At 30.7% G+C, this 11205-nt stretch overlaps 1 long non-coding RNA gene across 10 annotated transcripts; it reads right to left on the reverse strand.

Moving 5' to 3' along the window:
• Positions 1 to 8232: 8232 nt before the first annotated feature.
• Positions 8233 to 10500, reverse strand: LOC114162949. Of its 10 annotated transcripts, none has more exons than XR_003599332.1 (4): positions 10278 to 10500; positions 9237 to 9893; positions 8899 to 9136; positions 8233 to 8791 (listed from the first exon to the last, which is right to left on the reverse strand). It is a non-coding gene; the product is annotated as an uncharacterized LOC114162949 (long non-coding RNA). The 10 variants fall into 10 exon arrangements; XR_003599326.1 differs by having other exon boundaries at positions 9237 to 10077; XR_003599327.1 differs by having other exon boundaries at positions 9990 to 10500.
• Positions 10501 to 11205: the final 705 nt, after the last annotated feature.

Raw genomic sequence — 11205 nt, forward strand, 5'->3', positions numbered from 1 at the left:
CTCCTTTTGTTAAATCGGTATTAATGTCGTTTAGAAGTTTCACGTTTCAATATATAAGTATGTTATATAATAAGGTCTTATAAATAACTTTGACAAAGATAATCTCTTAGTTGTTATAGAGGATATGTAGAAGTAATTCCTTATCCAATTCGTTTTGAATTAAAGTAATAAAAGTCATTTTTCTTATTATATGAACCACGACCTTTTATGTTAAACACAAAGGTGAGACTAGATACTATTCACACCATCCAACTAACACAAAACGACATATATTCAATTAAAAAATATAAAAATCTTGAATATTCAATATTTCAAGAAAATTTAACTAACAATCAATCAGAAACACTTAGTAATGTGGGTTGATCCACCATGCATTTGGCATGTCCAAAGAAAATCTTTAAAAAAAATTATACAATGTTATAACAATTATCTTATTTTAATATTGTATATCCTATGAGTTTATCATTGACAATAAAATTGACATAAACTAAGTACACATAAGATTAAGATTCACATAAAATAAATATGTTAAAGTTATATCTTTTATAAAAGAAAAATATAAAAAAAAATTGTCTAAGCTACAAAAAAACTATAGCAATTAATCAATGTTAAATTTAGTCAAGAGAACTAGTACATGGATTCAAACATGGAGTTAAAGAATAACAAAACAAAAATAAAAAAGAGTTATACATGGCTTACAAATTAAAATATGGTAAAAATATCTTTCAGAGTTATGTAGGTCAACTCACTTCACCCTGTTATTGCCTCCACGCAAGTTGCGAGTTGTGCAAAACAAACCTAAGTGAGTCAACAGACTAAAATAATCAACTCGTCCCACTATTTTTCTTGTAAGATAGCGAACCGACCTATATGATCTTGCTCCACATTACAATCCCTAAAAACACCCAAAAATTTATCACCAACTTCAAACTTAATTAAGTCCTTTCTTTTTCATTGCAATTAAATGATTTATAGCTTTCACTTTATATGAAATCTTTTAAAAAAAACGTAAAAGGTTATATATGTTTGTAGTCCCTAACCTTAGACACAAAATTTGAATTCGTCTATGTTTTAAACCTTGATATCCCCTGTTACAACAAAAGAAATGAAAGTATTATTGGATCATATAAGAGAATACACAAGTCTTGTATTCTAACACTTTACACGCAAACCCATATAAAGGCAGCAATAGAAAATGAAAAAAAGAGGAAAATGAGCCTTAAACAAACAAAGAAAGCCTAAAAGACTTATAAAGCCCAATATCTCCAAACTTTGAAAATAAATGGATATATTATATTTAACCTAATGGTGTTCATTTGTTTTTTTGTGTTAAACGACATTTCAGGTTGACATTTGAGTTATAACGTGTTGTTAAATAATGTAAACAATTCAATCGCCAACCTAAAATATTGGACACATTAAAAAATGTAATACATTTGGGTTAGGAAAACTATTATCAATTCATTTTTAAAGTTTGAAAACTAAATTATATCAAAGTTTAAGATAAAGACAAATTTTAATTTTAAGTTAAAATTTAGGAACTTAAAAGATATTTAACCTAAAAATAAAATTATTTTGTTGTATACAGTAGACTCAAAGGTTTTTTTTTTTTTTCAGAAAGTTAATCAAATACACCCTAAATTAGTATGAATAAGTTATTAATTCCTTAAAGTAAGTTCATTCATTACGTACTTAATGCTTAAATAAAATGTTTTTTTTTTTCGGAAGTGATAGTATTTCATAAATTAAGGAATGAGTTATAACGCAATAATCAAGGAATGATAATCGTTAGATCTCATCTAAAGTTCATTAAATAATTAAAAGTATATTTAGAAGTATGCATAAAAGAAAAATATGCTATACATGTTTAGTTTGCCTGATTTTCTGAAAGATTTTTTTTGAAGAGCTTTAAAAAATTGTAAAGCCCAGTTCTAATCTATTGTTATTGCCATAGTTTCATTCTAAACTAAAACATCTTTCAAAAAAACAAAAAAAGCTTTCTAAGAAAATTTATAAAATATATATCTTATTGTTCTTTAATTTTTCTATGTAATATCTATTAAACATGGCATTTTGAATCTGATTATCACCATACAATTTAATTTCTACCTTTAAAGATGAAAATGTTTTATTTTCACATTCACATTATTTTTCATTGCCAAACAATAATGTATTCTCATCTAACAAACACACGACAAACTTTTTTGTCAGACAACTTTTTAGAACATTATTTTTGTTGACAGACCAAATACTCTTGTTTCTGAGAAAAGTCCAAATAATTGGAGTTTCGTTCTATTTGTGTGTTTTTGCTTCTTCTTCTTTTCTTTTGGTTTCTCGAAAATATAATGTGTTTAGTATAGACCAAAAATTACCGATCAACTAATCTAAAAAAAAAAAATTATGGATTTTTTTTTTAAATTTGAAAAGACCTTTTCGATGATACAATTCAAAATTAAAAAAATTAACAATTTTTACTATTTACTGGTGTAATTCAAAAAAATATTTCACATCCCGAAATTTCAAATAAGTTTTTTGAATTGTATAGTTCATAATTAAATTATTTTTTAATGTTGTTCTTCAACAATTTAAATAATAGAATCTAAATTACATTGTGCAATTTTCGAATGTGCTTATTGATAACTCAATCATTACATATTTTCTTTTTTTATAACCTTCAACTTAAGGTAATTTGAATGTGACAAAAGTATTTGAAAAGTATTACAATCGAATGTGACAATTATTTTTTCTAACATGGAGGTTCATGAAGGTTGCAGATGGTTATAAAATAAGGTGAGCAAACTAGACATTTAAAATAAAATGGGGTGCAAAAGGAAATTAAGAATTTGCCTAGAGCGAAGAGGGTAGAAGCCCATCACGCTAAAACACTCTATAAATTACAGTCTCTTTTTGTACCTCCATATTTGTTTTTCATGTATTCACATAAAAACATTATAAAACAAAAAATGATTTTTAGAGTATATGATTTAAAAGTTATTTTAAGAAAATAATTTTCTAATTTTAAATTGTGTAATTTAAAACTTAATTTTTGTTAATATTTTTCAATTTCTCAAAATTACTTTCTGTTTATAAATTTTTATAACTTAAAAATTATTTTAAACTTTTACGTTACATCGTCCAAAAGTTATTTTTTTATTTTAAAAATTCATAATTTAAAAATGACAAAATAAGAATTTTTTTTTACGAGGTGAAAATCCTTTCATATATATATATATATATATATATATATATATATTTAATGAGCTCACCTTATCTGTGTGTGTTTGATGATGATCATGTAACTTGTTACATTGGAGCAGATGTCGATGCAGGTGAGCAGACGGATGCTTGAGACGGAGTGGGGATATTCTCTGGGATTTTATTTCTCGTACTATGTTGCAGTATGGAATAAATTGTAAAAGTTTTAGACATTTTGTTTATGATATGAACGATGCGACCCATTTTCATTATTTTGTAATGGCGCGTTGAATTACTAAATTTAGATTTTCCCGCGTTTTGGGAATCAGTGATAAATAAATGAGGTTGTTAAATTATTTATATTCTTATTTGTTTTAATAAGTAATTTTCGACTAGGACGTTACATTGTCTCACTGTTTCTTTCCCATAAGTTGTTTAATCGCAGGAAGTTCAGAAACTTTAAACATATATTTGATCATCATAAAAAAGGGGGAGATTGTTGACAAAGATTGATTAAAAGATTTTGATGATGATAAAGATGCTGAAGAAAACACTTGAAGATATTGAAGACAATATAGTTCATGTTTAAAGATTCTTATTGTAATAGACTTAAACTTTTTCTAGTTAGGTGCTTTTTCTAGTTAGGTGCAAAATTGTTAGAACAACAGCCAGCTCGCAACTCCTCTGAGAGAAACTCATTTTTTCGCAAAAATCAGTATGGTAATTGATTACCAACTTATAATAATCGATTACCAACTCAAAAAATTCTATTTTTCAAAACCCACTTAAGATAATCGATTACCACGAATGGTAATCGATTATCACTGGTAGTTATAACTTGGCTCTTGAAAAACGACTTGAAATAATCGATTACCATTTTGGGTAATCGATTAACACTGCAAAACTTTGTTTTCAAAAATCACTGGAATAATCGATTATCTTAAATGGTAATCAATTTTCCTTGGCAGTTTCAGCTAAACTCTTCATTTCTAACTCAGCCTGCGAAAATCTCTTTAAATAGAACTCAATTTCCAAACTTCAAACTACCTTTTTAAGATTCAGAGTTCTTGTGCTATGACCGCAAAGTGTTGCTCTATGAGATTCTTAAAGAAAGCTTTGAAAAACCTAGTGTGAGTGAGTGATAACTTTTTCTAAGTGAGTTCTTAGAAGATTGAGTGTTGTGCTGTTGCTAGGAAAGCTGGTCATTCTCTGTGTGATTCAGGGGGAGTTTTATTCATCTCTTGTGGTTGTTCAAGAGAGGTGTTTTCTAATCCTTACTCTTATATAATCTGTTGTATTCTGTTTATTATAGTGATTGAGTTAATCTCTTTGTTTAAGATATTAACAACTGGACGTAGGGTCTTTTGATCTGAACCAGTATAAATATCAGTGTGCATCTTCCTCCCTTTAAACTCTTTATTTATCTGCACTTGCATTCAAAGTAACTGTGATTTTAAGTTAATCATCTAAATTTTGAAAAAAAAATTAAAACCTGTTAAGACTTATAAAAATCCAATTCACCCTCCTCTTTGTTTTTGACCAAAGATTAAATATTCCGCTGCACGATACCAACACTATGTTTGCTACTTAAGTTCCCATAAGGATTCATACCATCTGTAGCAAGTCCAAGTCTTAAGTTTCTTGGCTCTGCACCAAATTCTGGAAATGTTTCATCAATCTTCTTCCATTGTGGAGAATTAGCTAGGTATTGAAGAAGATTATCATACTTTCTTCCATCAACGTGCCATTTTAGGTTTTTTACATCTTCTTTAATGGAAAATAGTCGTTTGAATCTAGGTATTATAGAAAGGTACCACATCACCTTAGCAGGTGGACCATCTTTGTCTTCATCGCCACTATTTTCATCAATTTTCTTTTTAAACCGCGATAAACGACATGTTGGACATGTCTTCAGTGAAGCAAACTCGTCTTTGTATAAAACACAACCATTTGGGCATGCATGTATCTTTTGATATTCCAAACCCATTGTACATAAAAATTTCTTCACCTCGTAATTACAGATAGGTAACGTGTTATTTTCTGGAAGCATCTCCTTTAACAATTCCAACACAATTCTGTGAAACTTGTATCCATCCATCCATGCCTTACTTTTAAACTGAATAATTTCAAAGTTGCTGACAGTCACGTAAAGTTAGTGCATCCTGGGTACAATTCTTCCTTTGAATCGGACTTAGAAAATCATATAGATGAACTTTTCCAAAATTCTCCTCCCCAACATCACGTACCATATCTTCTAAATGATCATTCATCCAGTCGTCTACATAATTTGTTCCTCGTGACGTCGTAGGCTTGTCTAATACTTCTCCATGCCAAGTCCAAAGTGTATAACTTCTCATTATACCAAAGATGAATAGATGATCACGCATTGTTCCCAAGTCATGACGTATTTGATTAAGACAACGAACACAAGGACAAAAATATGTCCCGTTACTTGAGATTGCGTGTTCTTGAACATCTTGCAAAAACTCAAAAACCCCCTTTTCATACGATTCACTGATGCGACGCTCATTCATCCAGCTTCGATCCATACTATGTTCATAAAAAACTCAATCAATCTCAAACTTTTAACTCTCACAAGGTGAGACCGTACCCATTCGAAAAAATTATTTTTCATAATTTGCTAACACGTATACAAAGAATTCAAACATCATAAACTTCACAAAATTTCGACATCATTTCGCATTGGTCTCTGAAGTACACGAAATGAAAGTGATCGGTCATGATCACAATCAAGTATGCATTCAAAGAACAACACAAATTAGCCTCAATCGAAATTTTATGAAATTTATGCATAAACCTCAATGTACACATTGTAGCAAATTATGAAAAATAATTTTTTCAAACCGCCTAATTGGACAATTCAAGATTTAATACAAACGATTAAAAATTTAATCATTTGTACTAAATCTCAAACATGAACTAAGTTTCGCTCACTGTATACTATTAGTATAATAAATCTACATATATAAAATAACACTGCAAAAATAATATTAAAAAATAAAATGTAATTAGAATTATTTAAACATGCATATATCTAATAATAAATATAATTTTATTTAGTAATTTTACAAATATTATTATAAAATTTTAAATAAAAAAAGAAACAGGCCAAAAAAATTAACAAAAAAAATAGTCTAAGACTAAAACTATAATGACAATTATAAAAAATACAAGCAATTATATACATACAACGAACAATTATATACATACAATGAAAAACTAACCTCTTCTAATTGAAAGACGAACTTTGAGAGGGAGTCTAGGGTCTCCGCACACTGTTGGCCAAATGGGAACGAAGAGCAAGTGGGACGAATCTCAAAACGCTACAAATGGGGATGAAAACGTAAAATAATCGGTTCAAAACGCGTAAAATCAACCCATAGTCAAATCCCAACAAGTTTGATGGCGAAAAACTTTCGAAACTCACCTAGAGGAGGTCAGAAATGGGGTTGCCGACAAAAAATCTCGCGGAAACAATGAACAGCGTTAGGTTTCTGCGTTTTGCACAGAGATAAACAAAACTTAACGTCTGTGTTGTGGTGATCCGACGTTAAGTGACGTCAGGGGTTGGGTAGTCCGACGTTAAAGGACGTCTAGCGTGAGGGGGTCTGACGTCCTTTTTTTAAATGACGTCGGAGTTTTTTTAAACGGAAGTTAAGTGACGTTTAACCTGGAGCGGGCAAACGTTAAAAAAGTCCCATTTTTTACAAAAATGCCACCAATCATTTTTAACGTTGGGCTTTTTTTAGGCAGACGTTATTGGGGTGACGTTATAAGGCTTTTTTGTGTTAGTGAGCACATCCTGAATTTGAAACAAAGCTTCAATTTATTAAAAATCTTAAGAATTTATTACAGGTTTAAATACTATTTTGGTCCCTGTATTTGTTCAGTTTGGTTTTCTTTTTTGCGCGTTCAATTTGGTCCTGATTTACTAAATTATGTCCAATTTTGTCCTTTTTGTTGATACCGTTTAAATTGATAATGACAGAGTGTACACGCTGACAATGTTAACATGACGTGGCACTGTTCACATTATGACTGATTATGTTTTGTTCAAATAAGTCCCTATTTTAGTTAAATTTTTTCAATTTAGTCTCACCTTCCATTTCATGACTCTTCACCACTATCACCACCACCACTGTTTCTACCACCACCACCACCACCACACTAAAATCACTACAACCACCAAACTAAACCCACAACCACACTACTAAAATTTTAATTTTTAACGTCAGTTAAATATATGGTTTAGTGGCGGTTAAAACCGCCACTATTTTTTTTACCATCAGTTAATGCACCGACTTAGAATTTGGCGCCACAATAGTATTTTAACGTCGGTTTATTCAATCGCCGGAATGACCATCACTATTGTCTTTAGCATCCGTTTTAACCGCCTTTAAATTTATTTAAAAATTTTCTCTAATATTTAGCGACGGTCACAACTGGCTCTAAATTAATTTAAAAAAAATTATATTTAATATTTGGCGGCGGTTACAACCGCCAGTAAAATTATGAATTTTTAAAATAAAAAAATATAAAAAACTTAAAAATTAACTGGAAAGAAATAAAAAAAGGTATCCAAATATATATAATTCTTTAAATGTAAAATAAAAATGGGTGACCCATGTTTATCTTTCATATAGATGATGAACATATATAGATGATGAACAGGGGTGGGTCACACAAGTCTAATCCAAACCTATGAGAGAGAACGCCAATTATTTATTGGTGGAAGCTTAGCTTTAGTGGAATATAATTTGACCAAGGAAGAAGGTGCTGCATTTGGTACCCCAAAACTTCTAGTACTCCAATAAAAGTTCGCGTTTTGGTATATGTGCAAGCATTATAATGTAGATATCATGAAAAAATGAAAAATTTAAATGACACCCTTTTTCAGGTTATTGCACAATCACATTGTTTACATATTTCCATTCTTTCTATTCTATTTGACTTGATACACCTGCTGTAACTGGGAAGCACATTAGATATACTAAATATGGATAATAACATACTGAATAAAGACAAACAAAAATGAAATCACTATTAATTCAAGTCTTGACATCTAATGAAAATCTACATTTATATTGTGCCGAATTTAATCAAATTATACACAACTTCAGTACACAAGATGTGGTTCAAACTCGGCCAAATCTATAGACCCTGATTCAATTGGTGGCATTAAATATGCAGCCAAAATTTCAAGTCCTTCACCAACTGTATGTCATCACTCTCACCAATAGCAAAAATCTTTTGGTTTATCTCCACCATCCTGTCCAACTTCCTCTTGAATTCTGGGTTTTCAACATCAAGAATAGTTGGGAAAATAATGGTTTATCTCCATTATTTTCATCTTATCATACCATGTTACTAAATTCATATTGGGACTGAATAGAAAGAAATTGTCATAGTAACAAAGAGTACTGGAAGGTGAAACAAGAGCAATAGTGATCTTAACACGTATGCAGACAAAAGTTAACCTCAATGATGACATGCATGTCAAACTCATTTGTGTTAAGTCCAATGCCTTCATAGAAAGTTGTATGTTGGCAATCATTAAGATAATAGTGACATAAACCTGCAAGACAATTTGAAAATAAGTTTTAAGCAAGTGAAGAAGCATAATGACCACAATCTTATAAAAAAAGACATTCAAATATGATAACAAGTTTCGTTGACACATACATTACCATTTAAGGTGTGTAGGATTCTGTATACCAACTTTCACTTGTAATCTCTACTATATTCTTGTGCTGCCTTGAGATGTCTGTAAATGGTTATGTATCTTCAGTACCCAATTTTCTCTAACAAGTATGTAGCATAAAAGATAAATTTAGGCTTGAAAAACGTGTATTTTCTAGCTTTGGTCAAGAAACTCAAGTCTTGAGCCAAACTGAAATCACATAAACCCTTGTTCAAAAACCTGCCCATAATGAAAATGAGGCCATGCACAATTACAAACAAGACATCAAATAGAAAATGAAAGGACAATTAAGAGATAAAGGCCAAAAATGTGGTCGTACCCAACATGTCTGGCTTCATCCCTGGACATCAGAGAAAAAATCTCAGCCACCATAGGGTTGGTTTTTTTGTAACATCAACATCGCAAGCAATAAATCAGTTCAAGAATGAGAGACCAAAATTGCATAATGACCATAATTTTTTTTCTCAATATGAAGTAGCTACATTAATGATCAAAATATGGTTTTACTTACGCCAATAACCATCTGATCTATCTCACATATATCAATATGTGCTACAGAGTTGTGGCGGGATACTTCCCTAAGTATTCCACCATCTCCACCACAAACTATTAAAACTTGAATGAACATAAAAAGTCATTACACGATTATGAAAACAGATAGAAAGAGAAAAAGAAAAACATGAAAAAGTAGAGTAAATTCAATAAATCATATTTTTTAATATATATCAACACTTTCTCAAGACAAATGAGAGGATAAAAAAAAGGAACAATAATCACAACAAGGCTATCAAGATTATAATGTTATTGTTAGACATTCATGATATGCTCAGAACCATAATCATTAGATCAAATGACTTTACGATTTAGGGGATGGAATTGAATAGAGGGGGAGATGACCAATCATCTCCTGATAAGCACACTCATCCTTTTTAGTTAATTGAACAATTCCATCAAGTATTGTCCCGTATGTTGATGACTGCAAAAATAATTGGATTAGTATTGATCCCTCCAATGTAAAATTTGGTCAAACAATAGGAGATTAATATGCTATACAAACATGACTAACTTGTACCGAAGTTTGAAATTCATTGATTCAGGTCCATAAACAAACCTAATTCTACGCTTTCTTCTCGTTACAGGCCCAACTAAACACCTACCAACTTGCATTCAAGGAAAGTCACAGATTACGAAAAAAAGGAAATGAAACCATGAATTAGTACTAACAATAAATGATTTATCACCAGAACATAAACATTGAAGTTACGGTTAACAAAATTGAAGTGAAGATTAGGGTTTATAACACTCAAAACAACCAATGGGGAGAAGAAAAAAAACTAACATTAAAAGGAAAAACACTTACGAAAGGATTTCCACGGAGAAGAAGATGACTATGGAGAAAACAGAAGACAACTTCAAGAGAGAAGAGAAAACTTCGACCGAAATAAGAGAATGAGGTATTCTATGATAATCACACGGAGAAAATGATCTCCCATTGTATTGTAAATGAAAGGGAAGCATTGTATTGTAAATGAAAGGGAAGCAAAACAACTTGCGATGAGAAGGAAACTAAGCACGGGAAGAAAAAAAAAGTTAAACAGAACAAATTAAGTTCAAATTTACCGTCAGTTTTAAACTGCCATAAATATAATGTAAATTTACTATTTTTAACAACATAATGTCAGTTTAATAAAATTGACGGGATATACCTGCCACTATCAAATATTTCTCTACTAGTGCCACCATCATCACAACCACTCTGCAACTACCAACATAACCACACTTGTAAGTGATGTTTTCCACTATAGGTGTGCGTTATCTTTGTGATTCTTGTTATAGAAAATTATGGAGAAATATGGTTGTTGTGATTGCAATTACAGTCCAAAAACCTTGACGTGGTGGTGGTGGTGGTGGTTTTAGTTTGGTGGTGGTGATGGTGGTAGCGACAATGGTGGTGGTGGTGGTGGTAGTGGTGAAGGATCATTAAATGGAAGATGAGGCTAAATTGAACAAATTTAACTAAAATAGGGACTAAATTGAACAAATTTAACTAAAATAGGGACCTATTTAAACAAAACACAACTAGTCATAATTTGAGCAGTGTCACGTCATGTCAATAGTTCCAGCGTGTACACTCTGTCGTTATAAATTTAAACAACGTCAACGAAAAGGATGTAATTGAACATAATTTAGCAAATCAAGGACCAAATTGAACGCGCAAAAAAAGGGTCTAAATTAAACAAAATGGACCAAAACAGAGACCAAAATAGTATTTAAACCTTTATTATACT

Source organism: Vigna unguiculata, chromosome 9, assembly GCF_004118075.2.
Source record: "Vigna unguiculata cultivar IT97K-499-35 chromosome 9, ASM411807v1, whole genome shotgun sequence".
NCBI lineage: Eukaryota > Viridiplantae > Streptophyta > Magnoliopsida > Fabales > Fabaceae > Vigna > Vigna unguiculata.